Source organism: Pseudophryne corroboree, unplaced genomic scaffold, assembly GCF_028390025.1.
Source record: "Pseudophryne corroboree isolate aPseCor3 unplaced genomic scaffold, aPseCor3.hap2 scaffold_698, whole genome shotgun sequence".
NCBI lineage: Eukaryota > Metazoa > Chordata > Amphibia > Anura > Myobatrachidae > Pseudophryne > Pseudophryne corroboree.
Window position 1 is genome coordinate 214,594 of NW_026970282.1, and position 18,952 is coordinate 233,545.

Sequence of the window (18,952 nt, forward strand, 5' to 3'; positions counted from 1 at the left end):
CAGTGGCGTTAATGTTTCCTGGTGTCAACCTGTATTATTTCAGTAGACATTGAAATGAGGATGCATCTTGCTGCCTTTCCAATGAAGCAAGTTTAATTTAGTAATAGGTGAAAAACCATCCTTACAAAGGTGTTAATCAGAGACTTGGCTTTGTGGACACTTTTCAGAGAACAAATTTGTTAGCATAAAAATAAAGCCAGAAAATAAAGAGCTGTTTAATCACTCAATTGGATTTTTCTGCCAGCATATTTTTTTTCTCTGCAACCCACTGCTAAATTGTGCTTCCTAGCTGTTTTTATAAAATCACTGAATCAAATCTAACTCTGATTACATCAGAGAAGGCCAAGTACCCTACACCATAACAGGGGGTTTGAAATTTTGACTTGTCTACTTAAAGATCAGCAAAATCTGATAACAAGGTCAATTAGGTCCCTGGGTGGGATTGAACCACCAACCTTTTGGTTAATAGCCGTACATACTAACTGATTGCGCCACAGAGACACTTTGCAAAAGTCCATACTGACAAAGGCTAATAAGCATTCATCTAAAACGTTTCCTAGCAAAACTTTAAAAAGTCAATAATCTGGAGAGTTTTTGTAAGATGTTTCTTCCATCAACCAACGAAGAAACACATTGGTACTTTCCCATGATGAGTGAGTGCTTCAGGATCTCTTGCACTTACATGTGCAGCAGAGTACAGCAATGGAAGCATGCTGGACCCATAACCCAGAGGTAGGCAGATTGAAACTATCCTCTGCTGTATGCTTTTTTTTTTGTTAATTAAAGTAATCCAAAACTGGGATTGATATTTTGTCTCTTTTATTTTTACTTAAAGTACAATAACTTTTACCATTTTAATTTGTTTTAATAGTATATTGACAGTATTGTTTTCTTTCAAAAATCCACTTAATTTTCTTTACCCTATTATTAAATGGTAATTGACAAAAACAAACTACATTGTCACCAGAAGAGCAATACAAAATGTACAAGTGATATATTAAAATCATCTTTCCAGCTTGAATTTCAATGATGCATTGGGGCAACGATTTTGTGAGAAACATCTTCACCCTTAAATAAAGATTTTCTTAATTCCTTACATGTGTGCTAATTAGATATCACCTTGTTTTCACATTAAACAGACTTCCACATGAGAAAGCAGCAAGGATGCAGTGGCGTTAATGTTTCCTGGTGTCAACTTGTATTATTTCAGTAGACATTGAAATGAGGATGCATCTTGCTGCCTTTCCAATGAAGCAAGTTTAATTTAGTAATAGGTGAAAAACCATCCTTACAAAGGTGTTAATCAGAGACTTGGCTTTGTGGACACTTTTCAGAGAACAAATTTGTTAGCATAAAAATAAAGCCAGAAAATAAAGAGCTGTTTAATCACTCAATTGGATTTTTCTGCCAGCATATTTTTTTTCTCTGCAACCCACTGCTAAATTGTGCTTCCTAGCTATTTTTATAAAATCACTGAATCAAATCTAACTCTGATTACATCAGAGAAGGCCAGGTACCCTACACCATAACAGGGGGTTTGAAATTTTGACTTGTCTACTTAAAGATCACCAAAATCTGATAACAAGGTCAATTAGGTCCCTGGGTGGGATTGAACCACCAAACTTTTGGTTAATAGCCAAACACACTAACCGATTGCGCCACAGAGACACTTTGCGAAAAGTCCATACTGACAAAGGCTAATAAGCATACATCTAGAACGTTTCCTAGAAAAACATTAAAAAATCAATAATCTGGAGAGTTTTTGTAAGATGTTTCTTCCATCAACCAACGAAGAAACACATTGGTACTTTCCCATGATGAGTGAGTGCTTCAGGATCTCTTGCACTTACATGTGCAGCAGAGTACTGCAATGGAAGCATGCTGGGCCCATAACCCAGAGGTAGGCAGATTGAAACTATCCTCTGCTATATGCATTTTTTTTGTTAATTAAAGTAATCCAAAACTGGGATTGATATTTTGTCTCTTTTATTTTTACTTAAAGTACAATAACTTTTACCATTTTAATTTGTTTTAATAGTATATTGACAGTATTGTTTTCTTTCAAAAATCCACTTCATTTTCTTTACCCTATTATTAAAATGGTAATTGACAAAAACAAACTACATTGTCACCAGAAGAGCAATACAAAATGTACAAGTGATATATTAAAATCATCTTTCCAGCTTGAATTTCAATGATGCATTGGGGCAACGATTTTGTGAGAAACATCTTCACCCTTAAATAAAGATTTTCTTAATTCCTTACCTGTGTGCTAATTAGATATCACCTTGTTTTCACATTAAACAGACTTCCACATGAGAAAGCAGCAAGGATGCAGTGGCGTTAATGTTTCCTTGTGTCAACCTGTATTATTTCAGTAGACATTGAAATGAGGATGCATCTTGCTGCCTTTCCAATGAAGCAAGTTTAATTTAGTAATAGGTGAAAAACCATCCTTACAAAGGTGTTAATCAGAGACTTGGCTTTGTGGACACTTTTCAGAGAACAAATTTGTTAGCATAAAAATAAAGCCAGAAAATAAAGAGCTGTTTAATCACTCAATTGGATTTTTCTGCCAGCATATTTTTTTTCTCTGCAACCCACTGCTAAATTGTGCTTCCTAGCTGTTTTTATAAAATCACTGAATCAAATCTAACTCTGATTACATCAGAGAAGGCCAGGTACCCTACACCATAACAGGGGGTTTGAAATTTTGACTTGTCTACTTAAAGATCACCAAAATCTGATAACAAGGTCAATTAGGTCCCTGGGTGGGATTGAACCACCAACCTTTTGGTTAATAGCCGTACATACTAACTGATTGCGCCACAGAGACACTTTGCAAAAGTCCATACTGACAAAGGCTAATAAGCATTCATCTAAAACGTTTCCTAGAAAAACTTTAAAAAGTCAATAATCTGGAGAGTTTTTGTAAGATGTTTCTTCCATCAACCAACGAAGAAACACATTGGTACTTTCCCATGATGAGTGAGTGCTTCAGGATCTCTTGAACTTACATGTGCAGCAGAGTACTGCAATGGAAGCATGCTGGGCCCATAACCCAGAGGTAGGCAGATTGAAACTATCCTTTGCTATATGCATTTTTTTTTGTTAATTTAAGTAATCAAAACTGGGATTGATATTTTTGCTCTTTTATTTTTACTTAAAGTACAATAACTTTTACCATTTTAATTTGTTTTAATAGTATATTGACAGTATAGTTTTCTTTCAAAAATCCACTTAATTTTCTTTACCCTATTATTAAAATGGTAATTGACAAAAAAAACTACATTGTCACCAGAAGAGCAATACAAAATGTACAAGTGATATATTAAAATCATCTTTCCAGCTTGAATTTCAATGATGCATTGGGTCAACAATTTTGTGAGAAACATCTTCACCCTTAAATAAAGATTTTCTTAATTCCTTACCTGTGTGCTAATTAGATATCACCTTGTTTTCACATTAAACAGACTTCCACATGAGAAAGCAGCAAGGATGCAGTGGCGTTAATGTTTCCTGGTGTCAACCTGTATTAATTCAGAAGACATTGAAATGAGGATGCATCTTGCTGCCTTTCCAATGAAGCAAGTTTAATTTAGTAATAGGTGAAAAACCATCCCTACAAAGGTGTTAATCAGAGACTTGGCTTTGTGGACACTTTTCAGAGAACAAATTTGTTAGCATAAAAATAAAGCCAGAAAATTAAGAGCTGTTTAATCACGCAATTTGATTTTTTTGCCAGCATATTTCTTTTTCTCTGCAACCCACTGCTAAATTGTGCTTCCTAGATGTTTTTATAAAATCACTGAATCAAATCTAACTCTGATTACATCAGAGAAGGCCAGGTACCCTACACCATAACAGGGGGTATGAAATTTGACTTGTCTACTTAAAGATCACCAAAATCTGATAACAAGGTCAATTAGGTCCCTGGGTGGGATTGAACCACCAACCTTTTGGTTAATAGCTGTACATACTAACTGATTGCGCCACAGAGACACTATGCAAAAGTTCATACTGCAAAGGCTAATAAGCATTCATCTAAAACGTTTCCTAGCAAAACTTTAAAAAGTCAATAATCTGGAGAGTTTTTGTAAGATGTTTCTTCCATCAACCAACGAAGAAACACATTGGTACTTTCCCATGATGAGTGAGTGCTTCAGGATCTCTTGCACTTACATGTGCAGCAGAGTACTGCAATGGAAGCATGCTGGGCCCATAACCCAGAGGTAGGCAGATTGAAACTATCCTCTGCTATATGCATTTTTTTTTGTTAATTAAAGTAATCCAAAACTGGGATTGATATTTTGTCTCTTTTATTTTAACTTAAAGTACAATAACTTTTACCATTTTAATTTGTTTTAATAGTATATTGACAGTATTGTTTTCTTTCAAAAATCCACTTCATTTTCTTTACCCTATTATTAAAATGGTAATTGACAAAAACAAACTACATTGTCACCAGAAGAGCAATACAAAATGTACAAGTGATATATTAAAATCATCTTTCCAGCTTGAATTTCAATGATGCATTGGGGCAACGATTTTGTGAGAAACATCTTCACCCTTAAATAAAGATTTTCGTAATTTCTTACCTGTGTGCTAATTAGATATCACCTTGTTTTCACATTAAACAGACTTCCACATGAGAAAGCAGCAAGGATGCAGTGGCGTTAATGTTTCCTGGTGTCAACCTGTATTATTTCAGTAGACATTGAAATGAGGATGCATCTTGCTGCCTTTCCAATGAAGCAAGTTTAATTTAGTAATAGGTGAAAAACCATCCTTACAAAGGTGTTAATCAGAGACTTGGCTTTGTGGACACTTTTCAGAGAACAAATTTGTTAGCATAAAAATAAAGCCAGAAAATGAAGAGCTGTTTAATCACTCAATTGGATTTTTTTTGCCAGCATATTTTTTTTCTCTGCAACCCACTGCTAAATTGTGCTTCCTAGCTGTTTTTTATAAAATCACTGAATCAAATCTAACTCTGATTACATCAGAGAAGGCCATGTACCCTAAACCATAAGAGGAGGTTTGAAATTTTGACTTGTCTACTTAAATATCACCAAAATCTGATCACAAGGTTAATTACGTCCCTGGGTGGGATTGAACCACCAACCTTTTGGTTAATAGCCAAACACACTAACCGATTGCGACACAGAGACACGTTGCAAAAAGTATATACTGACAAAGGCTAATAAGCATACATCTAGAACGTTTCCTAGAAAAACATTAAAAAATCAATAATCTGGAGAGTTTTTGTAAGATGTTTCTTCCATCAACCAACGAATAAACACATTGGTACTTTCCCATGATGAGTGAGTGCTTCAGGATCTCTTGCACTTACATGGGCAGCAGAGTACTGCAATGGAAGCATGCTGGACCCATAACCCAGAGGTAGGCAGATTGAAACTATCCTTTGCTATATGCATTTTTTTTGTTAATTTAAGTAATCAAAACTGGGATTGATATTTTGCTCTTTTATTTTTACTTAAAGTACAATAACTTTTACCATTTTAATTTGTTTTAATAGTATATTGACAGTATAGTTTTCTTTCAAAAATCCACTTAATTTTCTTTACCCTGTTATTAAAATGGTAATTGACAAAAAAACTACATTGTCACCAGAAGAGCAATACAAAATGTACAAGTGATATATTAAAATCATCTTTCCAGCTTGAATTTCAATGATGCATTGGGGCAACAATTTTGTGAGAAACATCTTCACCCTTAAATAAAGATTTTCGTAATTCCTTACCTGTGTGCTAATTAGATATCACCTTGTTTTCACATTAAACAGACTTCCACATGAGAAAGCAGCAAGCATGCAGTGGCGTTAATGTTTCCTGGTGTCAACCTGTATTATTTCAGTAGACATTGAAATGAGGATGCATCTTGCTGCCTTTCCAATGAAGCAAGTTTAATTTAGTAATAGGTGAAAAACCATCCTTACAAAGGTGTTAATCAGAGACTTGGCTTTGTGGACACATTTCAGAGAACAAATTTGTTAGCATAAAAATAAAGCCAGAAAATGAAGAGCTGTTTAATCACTCAATTGGATTTTTCTGCCAGCATATTTTTTTTCTCTGCAACCCACTGCTAAATTGTGCTTCCTAGCTGTTTTTTATAAAATCACTGAATCAAATCTAACTCTGATTACATCAGAGAAGGCCAGGTACCCTACACAATAAGAGGGGGTTTGAAATTTTGACTTGTCTACTTAAATATCACCAAAATGTGATCACAAGGTCAATTATGTCCCTGGGTGGTATTGAACCACCAACCTTTTGGTTAATAGCCGAACACACTAACCGATTGCGCCACCGAGACACTTTGCAAACAGTACATACTGACAAAGGCTAATAAGCATACATCTAGAACGTTTCCTAGAAAAACATTAAATAATCAATAATCTGGAGAGTTTTTGTAAGATGTTTCTTCCATCAACCAATGAATAAACACATTGGTACTTTCCCATGATGAGTGAGTGCTTCAGGATCTCTTGCACTTACATGTGCAGCAGAGTACTGCAATGGAAGCATGCTGGACCCATAACCCAGAGGTAGGCAGATTGAAACTATCCTTTGCTATATGCATTTTTTTTTGTTAATTTAAGTAATCAAAACTGGGATTGATATTTTTGCTCTTTTATTTTTACTTAAAGTACAATAACTTTTACCATTTTAATTTGTTTTAATAGTATATTGACAGTATAGTTTTCTTTCAAAAATCCACTTAATTTTCTTTACCCTATTATTAAAATGGTAATTGACAAAAAAACTACATTGTCACCAGAAGAGCAATACAAAATGTACAAGTGATATATTAAAATCATCTTTCCAGCTTGAATTTCAATGATGCATTGGGTCAACAATTTTGTGAGAAACATCTTCACCCTTAAATAAAGATTTTCTTAATTCCTTACCTGTGTGCTAATTAGATATCACCTTGTTTTCACATTAAACAGACTTCCACATGAGAAAGCAGCAAGGATGCAGTGGCGTTAATGTTTCCTGGTGTCAACCTGTATTATTTCAGTAGACATTGAAATGAGGATGCATCTTGCTGCCTTTCCAATGAAGCAAGTTTAATTTAGTAATAGGTGAAAAACCATCCCTACAAAGGTGTTAATCAGAGACTTGGCTTTGTGGACACTTTTCAGAGAACAAATTTGTTAGCATAAAAATAAAGCCAGAAAATAAAGAGCTGTTTAATCACGCAATTTGATTTTTTTGCCAGCATATTTCTTTTTCTCTGCAACCCACTGCTAAATTGTGCTTCCTAGATGTTTTTATAAAATCACTGAATCAAATCTAACTCTGATTACATCAGAGAAGGCCAGGTACCCTACACCATAACAGGGGGTATGAAATTTGACTTGTCTACTTAAAGATCACCAAAATCTGATAACAAGGTCAATTAGGTCCCTGGGTGGGATTGAACCACCAACCTTTTGGTTAATAGCCGTACATACTAACTGATTGCGCCACAGAGACACTTTGCAAAAGTTCATACTGCAAAGGCTAATAAGCATTCATCTAAAACGTTTCCTAGAAAAACTTTAAAAAGTCAATAATCTGGAGAGTTTTTGTAAGATGTTTCTTCCATCAACCAACGAAGAAACACATTGGTACTTTCCCATGATGAGTGAGTGCTTCAGGATCTCTTGCACTTACATGTGCAGCAGAGTACTGCAATGGAAGCATGCTGGGCCTATAACCCAGAGGTAGGCAGATTGAAACTATCCTCTGCTATATGCATTTTTTTTTGTTAATTAAAGTAATCCAAAACTGGGATTGATATTTTGTCTCTTTTATTTTTACTTAAAGTACAATAACTTTTACCATTTTAATTTGTTTTAATAGTATATTGACAGTATTGTTTTCTTTCAAAAATCCACTTCATTTTCTTTACCCTATTATTAAAATGGTAATTGACAAAAACAAACTACATTGTCACCAGAAGAGCAATACAAAATGTACAAGTGATATATTAAAATCACCTTTCAGCTTGAATTTCAATGATGCATTGGGGCAACGATTTTGTGAGAAACATCTTCACCCTTAAATAAAGATTTTCTTAATTCCTTACCTGTGTGCTAATTAGATATCACCTTGTTTTCATATTAAACAGACTTCCACATGAGAAAGCAGCAAGGATGCAGTGGCGTTAATGTTTCCTGGTGTCAACCTGTATTATTTCAGTAGACATTGAAATGAGGATGCATCTTGCTGCCTTTCCAATGAAGCAAGTTTAATTTAGTAATAGGTGAAAAACCATCCTTACAAAGGTGTTAATCAGAGACTTGGCTTTGTGGACACTTTTCAGAGAACAAATTTGTTAGCATAAAAATAAAGCCAGAAAATGAAGAGCTGTTTAATCACTCAATTGGATTTTTTTTGCCAGCATATTTTTTTTCTCTGCAACCCACTGCTAAATTGTGCTTCCTAGCTGTTTTTATAAAATCACTGAATCAAATCTAACTCTGATTACATCAGAGAAGGCCAAGTACCCTACACCATAACAGGGGGTTTGAAATTTTGACTTGTCTACTTAAAGATCAGCAAAATCTGATAACAAGGTCAATTAGGTCCCTGGGTGGGATTGAACCACCAACCTTTTGGTTAATAGCCGTACATACTAACTGATTGCGCCACAGAGACACTTTGCAAAAGTTCATACTGCAAAGGCTAATAAGCATTCATCTAAAACGTTTCCTAGAAAAACTTTAAAAAGTCAATAATCTGGAGAGTTTTTGTAAGATGTTTCTTCCATCAACCAACGAAGAAACACATTGGTACTTTCCCATGATGAGTGAGTGCTTCAGGATCTCTTGCACTTACATGTGCAGCAGAGTACTGCAATGGAAGCATGCTGGGCCTATAACCCAGAGGTAGGCAGATTGAAACTATCCTCTGCTATATGCATTTTTTTTGTTAATTAAAGTAATCCAAAACTGGGATTGATATTTTGTCTCTTTTATTTTTACTTAAAGTACAATAACTTTTACCATTTTAATTTGTTTTAATAGTATATTGACAGTATTGTTTTCTTTCAAAAATCCACTTCATTTTCTTTACCCTATTATTAAAATGGTAATTGACAAAAACAAACTACATTGTCACCAGAAGAGCAATACAAAATGTACAAGTGATATATTAAAATCACCTTTCAGCTTGAATTTCAATGATGCATTGGGGCAACGATTTTGTGAGAAACATCTTCACCCTTAAATAAAGATTTTCTTAATTCCTTACCTGTGTGCTAATTAGATATCACCTTGTTTTCATATTAAACAGACTTCCACATGAGAAAGCAGCAAGGATGCAGTGGCGTTAATGTTTCCTGGTGTCAACCTGTATTATTTCAGTAGACATTGAAATGAGGATGCATCTTGCTGCCTTTCCAATGAAGCAAGTTTAATTTAGTAATAGGTGAAAAACCATCCTTACAAAGGTGTTAATCAGAGACTTGGCTTTGTGGACACTTTTCAGAGAACAAATTTGTTAGCATAAAAATAAAGCCAGAAAATAAAGAGCTGTTTAATCACTCAATTGGATTTTTCTGCCAGCATATTTTTTTTCTCTGCAACCCACTGCTAAATTGTGCTTCCTAGCTGTTTTTATAAAATCACTGAATCAAATCTAACTCTGATTACATCAGAGAAGGCCAAGTACCCTACACCATAACAGGGGGTTTGAAATTTTGACTTGTCTACTTAAAGATCAGCAAAATCTGATAACAAGGTCAATTAGGTCCCTGGGTGGGATTGAACCACCAACCTTTTGGATAATAGCCGTACATACTAACTGATTGCGCCACAGAGACACTTTGCAAAAGTCCATACTGACAAAGGCTAATAAGCATTCATCTAAAACGTTTCCTAGCAAAACTTTAAAAAGTCAATAATCTGGAGAGTTTTTGTAAGATGTTTCTTCCATCAACCAACGAAGAAACACATTGGTACTTTCCCATGATGAGTGAGTGCTTCAGGATCTCTTGCACTAACATGTGCAGCAGAGTACAGCAATGGAAGCATGCTCGACCCATAACCCAGAGGTAGGCAGATTGAAACTATTCTCTGCTGTATGCTTTTTTTTTTTGTTAATTAAAGTAATCCAAAACTGGGATTGATATTTTGGCTCTTTTATTTTTACTTAAAGTACAATAACTTTTACCATTTTAATTTGTTTTAATAGTATATTGACAGTATTGTTTTCTTTCAAAAATCCACTTCATTTTCTTTACCCTATTATTAAAATGGTAATTGACAAAAACAAACTACATTGTCACCAGAAGAGCAATACAAAATGTACAAGTGATATATTAAAATCATCTTTCCAGCTTGAATTTCAATGATGCATTGGGTCAATAATTTTGTGAGAAACATCTTCACCCTTAAATAAAGATTTTCTTAATTCCTTATCTGTGTGCTAATTAGATATCACCTTGTTTTCACATTAAACAGACTTCCACATGAGAAAGCAGCAAGTATGCAGTGGCGTTAATGTTTCCTGGTGTCAACTTGTATTATTTCAGTAGACATTGAAATGAGGATGCATCTTGCTGCCTTTCCAATGAAGCAAGTTTAATTTAGTAATAGGTGAAAAACCATCCCTACAAAGGTGTTAATCAGAGACTTGGCTTTGTGGACACTTTTCAGAGAACAAATTTGTTAGCATAAAAATAAACCCAGAAAATGAAGAGCTGTTTAATCACGCAATTTGATTTTTTTGCCAGCATATTTCTTTTTCTCTGCAACCCACGGCTAAATTGTGCTTCCTAGATGTTTTTATAAAATCACTGAATCAAATCTAACTCTGATTACATCAGAGAAGGCCAGGTACCCTACACCATAACAGGGGGTTTGAAATTTGACTTGTCTACTTAAAGATCACCAAAATCTGATAACAAGGTCAATTACATCCCTGGGTGGGATTGAACCACCAACCTTTTGGTTAATAGCCGTACACACTAACTGATTGCGCCACAGAGACACTTTGCGAAAGTACATACTGACAAATGCTAATAAGCATTCATCTAAAATGTTTCCTAGAAAAACTTAAAAAAGTCAATAATCTGGAGAGTTTTTGTAAGATGTTTCTTCCATCAACCAACGAAGAAACACATTGGTACTTTCCCATGATGAGTGAGTGCTTCAGGATCTCTTGCACTTACATGTGCAGCAGAGTACAGCAATGGAAGAATGCTGGGCCCATAACCCAGAGGTAGGCAGATTGAAACTATCCTCTGCTATATGCATTTTTTTGTTTGTTAATTAAAGTAATCCAAAACTGGGATTGATATTTTGGCTCTTTTATTTTTACTTAAAGTACAATAACTTTTACCATTTTAATTTGTTTTAATAGTATATTGACAGTATAGTTTTCTTTCAAAAATCCACTTAATTTTCTTTACCCTATTATTAAAATGGTAATTGACAAAAAAAACTACATTGTCACCAGAAGAGCAATACAAAATGTACAAGTGATATATTAAAATCATCTTTCCAGCTTGAATTTCAATGATGCATTGGGGCAACAATTTTGTGAGAAACATCTTCACCCTTAAATAAAGATTTTCTTAATTCCTTACCTGTGTGCTAATTAGATATCACCTTGTTTTCACATTAAACAGACTTCCACATGAGAAAGCAGCAAGGATGCAGTGGCGTTAATGTTTCCTGGTGTCAACCTGTATTATTTCAGTAGACATTGAAATGAGGATGCATCTCTCTGCCTTTCCAATGAAGCAAGTTTAATTTAGTAATAGGTGAAAAACCATCCCTACAAAGGTGTTAATCAGAGACTTGGCTTTGTGGACACTTTTCAGAGAACAAATTTGTTAGCATAAAAATAAAGCCAGAAAATGAAGAGCTGTTTAATCACACAATTTGATTTTTTTGCCAGCATATTTCTTTTTCTCTGCAACCCACTGCTAAATTGTGCTTCCTAGATGTTTTTATAAAATCACTGAATCAAATCTAACTCTGATCACATCAGAGAAGGCCAGGTACCCTACACCATAACAGGGGGTATGAAATTTGACTTGTCTACTTAAAGATCACCAAAATCTTATAACAAGGTCAATTAGGTCCCTGGGTGGGATTGAACCACCAACCTTTTGGTTAATAGCAGTACATACTAACTGATTGCGCCACAGAGACACTTTGCAAAAGTTCATACTGACAAAGGCTAATAAGCATTCATCTAAAACGTTTCCTAGAAAAACTTTAAAAAGTCAATAATCTGGAGAGTTTTTGTAAGATGTTTCTTCCATCAACCAACAAAGAAACACATTGGTACTTTCCCATGATGAGTGAGTGCTTCAGGATCTCTTGCACTTACATGTGCAGCAGAGTACAGCAATGGAAGCATGCTGGACCCATAACCCAGAGGTAGGCAGATTGAAACTATCCTCTGCTGTATGCTTTTTTTTTTTGTTAATTAAAGTAATCCAAAACTGGGATTGATATTTTGGCTCTTTTATTTTTACTTAAAGTACAATAACTTTTACCATTTTAATTTGTTTTAATAGTATATTGACAGTATTGTTTTCTTTCAAAAATCCACTTAATTTTCTTTACCCTATTATTAAAATGGTAATTGACAAAAACAAACTACATTGTCACCAGAAGAGCAATACAAAATGTACAAGTGATATATTAAAATCATCTTTCCAGCTTGAATTTCAATGATGCATTGGGGCAACGATTTTGTGAGAAACATCTTCACCCTTAAATAAAGATTTTCTTAATTCCTTACCTGTGTGCTAATTAGATATCACCTTGTTTTCACATTAAACAGACTTCCACATGAGAAAGCAGCAAGGATGCAGTGGCGTTAATGTTTCCTGGTGTCAACTTGTATTATTTCAGTAGACATTGAAATGAGGATGCATCTTGCTGCCTTTCCAATGAAGCAAGTTTAATTTAGTAATAGGTGAAAAACCATCCTTACAAAGGTGTTAATCAGAGACTTGGCTTTGTGGACACTTTTCAGAGAACAAATTTGTTAGCATAAAAATAAAGCCAGAAAATGAAGAGCTGTTTAATCACTCAATTGGATTTTTCTGCCAGCATATTTTTTTTCTCTGCAACCCACTGCTAAATTGTGCTTCCTAGCTGTTTTTTATAAAATCACTGAATCAAATCTAACTCTGATTACATCAGAGAAGGCCAGGTACCCTACACAATAAGAGGGGGTTTGAAATTTTGACTTGTCTACTTTAATATCACCAAAATCTGATCACAAGGTCAATTACGTCCCTGGGTGGGATTGAACCACCAACCTTTTGGTTAATAGCCGAACACACTAACCGATTGCGCCACCGAGACACTTTGCAAACAGTGCTTTTGGTTAATAGCCGTACATACTAACTGATTGCGCCACAGAGACACTTTGCAAAAGTCCATACTGACAAAGGCTAATAAGCATTCATCTAAAACGTTTCCTAGCAAAACTTTAAAAAGTCAATAATCTGGAGAGTTTTTGTAAGATGTTTCTTCCATCAACCAACGAAGAAACACATTGGTACTTTCCCATGATGAGTGAGTGCTTCAGGATCTCATGCACTTACATGTGCAGCAGAGTACTGCAATGGAAGCATGCTGGGCCCATAACCCAGAGGTAGGCAGATTGAAACTATCCTCTGCTATATGCATTTTTTTTTGTTAATTAAAGTAATCCAAAACTGGGATTGATATTTTGTCTCTTTTATTTTTACTTAAAGTACAATAACTTTTACCATTTTAATTTGTTTTAATAGTATATTGACAGTATTGTTTTCTTTCAAAAATCCACTTCATTTTCTTTACCCTATTATTAAAATGGTAATTGACAAAAACAAACTACATTGTCACCAGAAGAGCAATACAAAATGTACAAGTGATATATTAAATTCATCTTTCCAGCTTGAATTTCAATGATGCATTGGGTCAACAATTTTGTGAGAAACATCTTCACCCTTAAATAAAGATTTTCTTAATTCCTTACCTGTGTGCTAATTAGATATCACCTTGTTTTCACATTAAACAGACTTCCACATGAGAAAGCAGCAAGGATGCAGTGGCGTTAATGTTTCCTGGTGTCAACCTGTATTATTTCAGTAGACATTGAAATGAGGATGCATCTTGCTGCCTTTCCAATGAAGCAAGTTTAATTTAGTAATAGGTGAAAAACCATCCTTACAAAGGTGTTAATCAGAGACTTGGCTTTGTGGACACTTTTCAGAGAACAAATTTGTTAGCATAAAAATAAAGCCAGAAAATGAAGAGCTGTTTAATCACTCAATTGGATTTTTCTGCCAGCATATTTTTTTTCTCTGCAACCCACTGCTAAATTGTGCTTCCTAGCTGTTTTTTATAAAATCACTGAATCAAATCTAACTCTGATTACATCAGAGAAGGCCAGGTACCCTACACAATAAGAGGGGGTTTGAAATTTTGACTTGTCTACTTAAATATCACCAAAATCTGATCACAAGGTCAATTACGTCCCTGGGTGGGATTGAACCACCAACCTTTCGGTTAATAGCCGTACATACTAACTGATTGCGCCACAGAGACCCTTTTACTTGCCTTACAGAGCAGCTCTGGAGCTGTTACAGTGCCCAGCTGCTGCAAGAAATCAGCTTGAATGCTTAAGGGGCTGGGGCATAGCCAACATGAGCCCCACACCGAAGGAGGGTGGAGGTGTTTAATGCGAACTAGGGGTCATCCAAGCGCCGCAAAAGGCCTGCCATGCCCTGCACGCCCCTTTTCTCTTTTCATATGCAGACGAGGGTTGAAGCCAACTTTGACCCACTGCTTGGATGACATCACCATATGCAAATCTATCTGCTGCAGGCCTTCACCCAGGAATGCTTGCACTAGTTGTTGCATTTGGTTTGTTGTTTGGGGGTGCTTCAGTATTAGGCAGCCTTCTGCCCTCCCATGTTCATCTGAAAATATGTGTTCTCCCTGCAGTTGTTGTCCCCAGATGAGAGTTCCCTTGTGCTGCCTCAGTTGAATCTCCTTTACTTGACAGAGATGTGCCTGAGCAGCGGCCCTCCCCAGCTCTATCCCAAATCATACTTATTTTGCATAGGAGATACCATGGTCATGAAGATTGTTCTCCCAGGGTGAGGTTCATTCATTGCATTCTGGGTATGCTGACCCCTATGATTTCCCCAAATGTGGGAAACTCGACTGCATTATTTGTGGTAGTGGGGGACTGTGTTTGTGCTTTCCTCTGGTCAGCTCTGGTAAAAGTCAGATTTCTTTGTCTCAGATCTTCCTCTAGCCTTGTTCCTCTTTCGAGAGTTCCCTTGTGCTGCCTCAGTTGGATCTCCTTAAGTTGACAGGGGGGTACCCGAGTAGCGACCCTCCCCAGCTCTAGCCCAACTTCTACTTACCTGCCAGGTGAGATACTATGATCATGTAGGTGCTTCTCCCAGGGCAAGGGTCACCCATTGCACTCTGGGTGTGCTGCCCCTGTGATTTCCCCAAATGTGGGAAACTTGACTGCATAATTTGTGTTTCCCCTGGTCGTCTCTCGTATAATTCAGATCTCTTTGTCTCAGGTCTCTCTCCAGCCTAGTTTGCTGTCTGTTTCCACTTCTCTTTTCTTGAGCCGCTCCCTTCTATGCCCTTGCGCACTATCCTGACTTCTCCCGTCTGCTTACTTTGTGCCTTCCAACACACAATGCAAACTACAGGTAGTGCTGCAGGGCCCACACCCTTTTACTTGCCTCACAGAGCAGCTCTGGAGCTGTTACAGTACCCAGCTGCTGCAAGAAATCAGCTTGAATGCTTCAGGGGCTTGGGCATTGCCAACATGAGCCCCACACCGAAGGAGGGTGGGGGTGTTTAATGCGAACTAAGGGTCACCCAAGCGCCGCAAAAGGCCGCCATGCCCTGCACGCCCCTTTTCTCTTTTCATATGCAGACGAGGGTTGAAGCCAACTTTGACCCACTGCTTGGATGGCATTACCATATGCAAATCAATCTGCTGCAGGCCTTCCCCCAGGAATGCTTGCACTAGTTGTTGCATTTGGTTTGTTGTTTGGGGGTGCTTCAGTATTAGGCAGCCTTCTGCCCTCCCATGTTCATCTGAAAATATGTGTTCTCCCTGCAGTTGTTGTCCCCAGATGAGAGTTCCCTTGTGCTGCCTCAGTTGAATCTCCTTTACTTGACAGAGATGTGCCTGAGCAGCGGCCCTCCCCAGCCCTATCCCAAATCATACTTATTTTGCATAAGAGATACCATGGTCATGAAGATTGTTCTCCCAGGGTGAGGTTCATTCATTGCATTCTGGGTATGCTGACCCCTGTGATTTCCCCAAATGTGGGAAACTCGACTGCATTATTTGTGGTAGTGGGGGACTGTGTTTGTGCTTTCCTCTGCTCAGCTCTGGTAAAAGTCAGATTTCTTTGTCTCAGATATTCCTCTAGCCTTGTTCTTCTTTCGAGAGTTCCCTTGTGCTGCCTCAGTTGGATCTCCTTCACTTGACAGGGGGGTGCCCGAGCAGCGACCCTCCCCAGCTCTAGCCCAACTCCTACTTACCTGCCAGGTGAGATACTATGATCAGGAAGGTGCTTCTCCCAGGGCAAGGCTCACCCATTGCACTCTGGGTGTGCTGCTCCTGCGATTTCCCCAAATGTGGGAAACTTGACTGCATAATTTGTGTTTCCTCTGGTCGGCTCTCGTATAATTCAGATCTCTTTGTCTCAGGTCTTTCTCCAGCCTAGTTTGCTGTCTGTTTCCACTTCTCTTTTCTTGAGCCGCTCCCTTCTATGCCCTTGCGCACTATCCTGACCTCTCCCGTCTGCTTACTTTGTGCCTTCCAACGCACAATGCATACTACAGGTAGTGCTGCAGGGCCCACACCCTTTTACATGCTTTACAGAACAGCTCTGGAGCTGTTACAGTGCCCAGCTGCTGCAAGAAATCATCTTGAATGCTTCAGGGGCTGGGGCATAGCCAACATGAGCCCCACACCGAAGGAGGGGTCATCCAAGCGCCACAAAAGGACACCATGCCCTGCACATCCCTTTTTTCTTTTCATATGCAGACGATGGTTGAAGCCAACTTTGACCCACTGCTTGGATGACATCACCATATGCAAATCCATCTGCTGCAGGCCTTCCCCCAGGAATGCTTGCACTAGTTGTTGCATTTGGTTTGTTGTTTGGGGGTGCTTCAGTATTAGGCAGCCTTCTGCCCTCCCATGTTCATCTGAAAATATGTGTTCTCCCTGCAGTTGTTGTCCCCAGATGAGAGTTCCCTTGTGCTGCCTCAGTTGAATCTCCTTTACTTGACAGAGATGTGCTTGAGCAGCGGCCCTCCCCAGCCCTATCCCAAATCATACTTATTTTGCATAGGAGATACCATGGTCATGAAGATTGTTCTCCCAGGGTGAGGTTCATTCATTGCATTCTGGGTATGCTGACCCCTATGATTTCCCCAAATGTGGGAAACTCGACTGCATTATTTGTGGTAGTGGGGGACTGTGTTTGTGCTTTCTTCTGGTCAACTCTGGTAAAAATCAGATTTCTTTGTCTCAGATCTTCCTCTAGCCTTGTTCCTCTTTCGAGAGTTCCCTTGTGCTGCCTCAGTTGGATCTCCTTCACTTGACAGGGGGGTACCCGAGCAGCGACCCTCCCCAGCTCTAGCCCAACTCCTACTTACCTGCCAGGTGAGATACTATGATCATGTAGGTGCTTCTCCCAAGGCAAGGCTCACCCATTGCACTCTGGGTGTGCTGCCCCTGTGATTTCCCCAAATGTGGGAAACTTTCTGCATAATTTGTGTTTCCCCTGGTCGTCTCTCGTATAATTCAGATCTCTTTGTCTCAGGTCTCTCTCCAGCCTAGTTTGCTGTCTGTTTCCACTTCTCTTTTCTTGAGCCGCTCCCTTCTATGCCCTTGCGCACTATCCTGACTTCTCCCGTCTGCTTACTTTGTGCCTTCCAACACACAATGCAAACTACAGGTAGTGCTGCAGGGCCCACACCCTTTTACTTGCCTCACAGAGCAGCTCTGGAGCTGTTACAGTGCCCAGCTGCTGCAAGAAATCAGCTTGAATGCTTCAGGTGCTGGGGCATAGCCAACATGAGCCCCACACCGAAGGAGGGTGGGGGTGTTTAATGCGAACTAAGGGTCATGCAAGCGCCGCAAAAGGCCGCCATGCCCTGCACATCCCTTTTTTCTTTTCATATGCAGACGAGGGTTGAAGCCAACTTTGACCCACTGCTTGGATGGCATTACCATATGCAAATCCATCTGCTGCAGGCCTTCCCCCAGGAATGCTTGCACTAGTTGTTGCATTTGGTTTGTTGTTTGGGGGTGCTTCAGTATTAGGCAGCCTTCTGCCCTCCCATGTTCATCTGAAAATATGTGTTCTCCCTGCAGTTGTTGTCCCCAGATGAGAGTTCCCTTGTGCTGCCTCAGTTGAATCTCCTTTACTTGACAGAGATGTGCCTGAGCAGCGGCCCTCCCCTGCCCTATCCCAAATCATACTTATTTTGCATAGGAGATACCATGGTCATGAAGATTGTTCTCCCAGGGTGAGGTTCATTCATTGCATTCTGGGTATGCTGACCCCTATGATTTCCCCAAATGTGGGAAACTCGACTGCATTTTCACATTAAACAGACATTAAACAGACTTTCGCAAAGTGTCTCTGTGGCGCAATCAGTTAGTGTGTACGGCTATTAACTAAAAGGTTGGTGGTTCAATCCCACCCAGGGATGTAATTGATCTTGTTATCAGATTTTGGTGATCTTTAAGTAGACAAGTCAAAATTTCAAACCCCCTCTTATGGTGTAGGGTACCTGGCCTTCTCTGATGTAATCAGAGTTAGATTTGATTCATTGATTTTATAAAAACAGCTAGGAAGCACAATTTAGCAGTGGTTTGCAGAGAAAAAAAATATGCTGGCAGAAAAATCCAATTGAGTGATTTAACAG

At 38.1% G+C, this 18,952-nt stretch overlaps 6 non-coding genes and 1 pseudogene across 6 annotated transcripts; all 7 read left to right on the plus strand.

Annotated features, from left to right (window-relative positions):
- The first annotated feature begins 15,075 nt into the window (after nucleotides 1–15,075).
- On the plus strand, nucleotides 15,076–15,239 carry LOC135038077 (U1 spliceosomal RNA). The gene has a single exon (XR_010232500.1). It is a non-coding gene; the product is annotated as a U1 spliceosomal RNA (small nuclear RNA).
- Nucleotides 15,240–15,391: 152 nt separating this feature from the next.
- LOC135038086 (U1 spliceosomal RNA) lies at nucleotides 15,392–15,554 on the plus strand. The gene has a single exon (XR_010232508.1). It is a non-coding gene; the product is annotated as a U1 spliceosomal RNA (small nuclear RNA).
- Nucleotides 15,555–16,225: 671 nt separating this feature from the next.
- On the plus strand, nucleotides 16,226–16,389 carry LOC135038081 (U1 spliceosomal RNA). Its single transcript, XR_010232504.1, has one exon. It is a non-coding gene; the product is annotated as a U1 spliceosomal RNA (small nuclear RNA).
- Nucleotides 16,390–16,541: 152 nt separating this feature from the next.
- On the plus strand, nucleotides 16,542–16,704 carry LOC135038083 (U1 spliceosomal RNA). The gene has a single exon (XR_010232506.1). It is a non-coding gene; the product is annotated as a U1 spliceosomal RNA (small nuclear RNA).
- Nucleotides 16,705–17,350: 646 nt separating this feature from the next.
- LOC135038079 (U1 spliceosomal RNA) lies at nucleotides 17,351–17,514 on the plus strand. Its single transcript, XR_010232502.1, has one exon. It is a non-coding gene; the product is annotated as a U1 spliceosomal RNA (small nuclear RNA).
- A 152-nt stretch (nucleotides 17,515–17,666) lies between these two features.
- LOC135038088 (U1 spliceosomal RNA) lies at nucleotides 17,667–17,828 on the plus strand. The gene has a single exon (XR_010232510.1). It is a non-coding gene; the product is annotated as a U1 spliceosomal RNA (small nuclear RNA).
- A 671-nt stretch (nucleotides 17,829–18,499) lies between these two features.
- LOC135038090 (U1 spliceosomal RNA) lies at nucleotides 18,500–18,627 on the plus strand (annotated as a pseudogene).
- The last annotated feature ends 325 nt before the right edge of the window (nucleotides 18,628–18,952 follow it).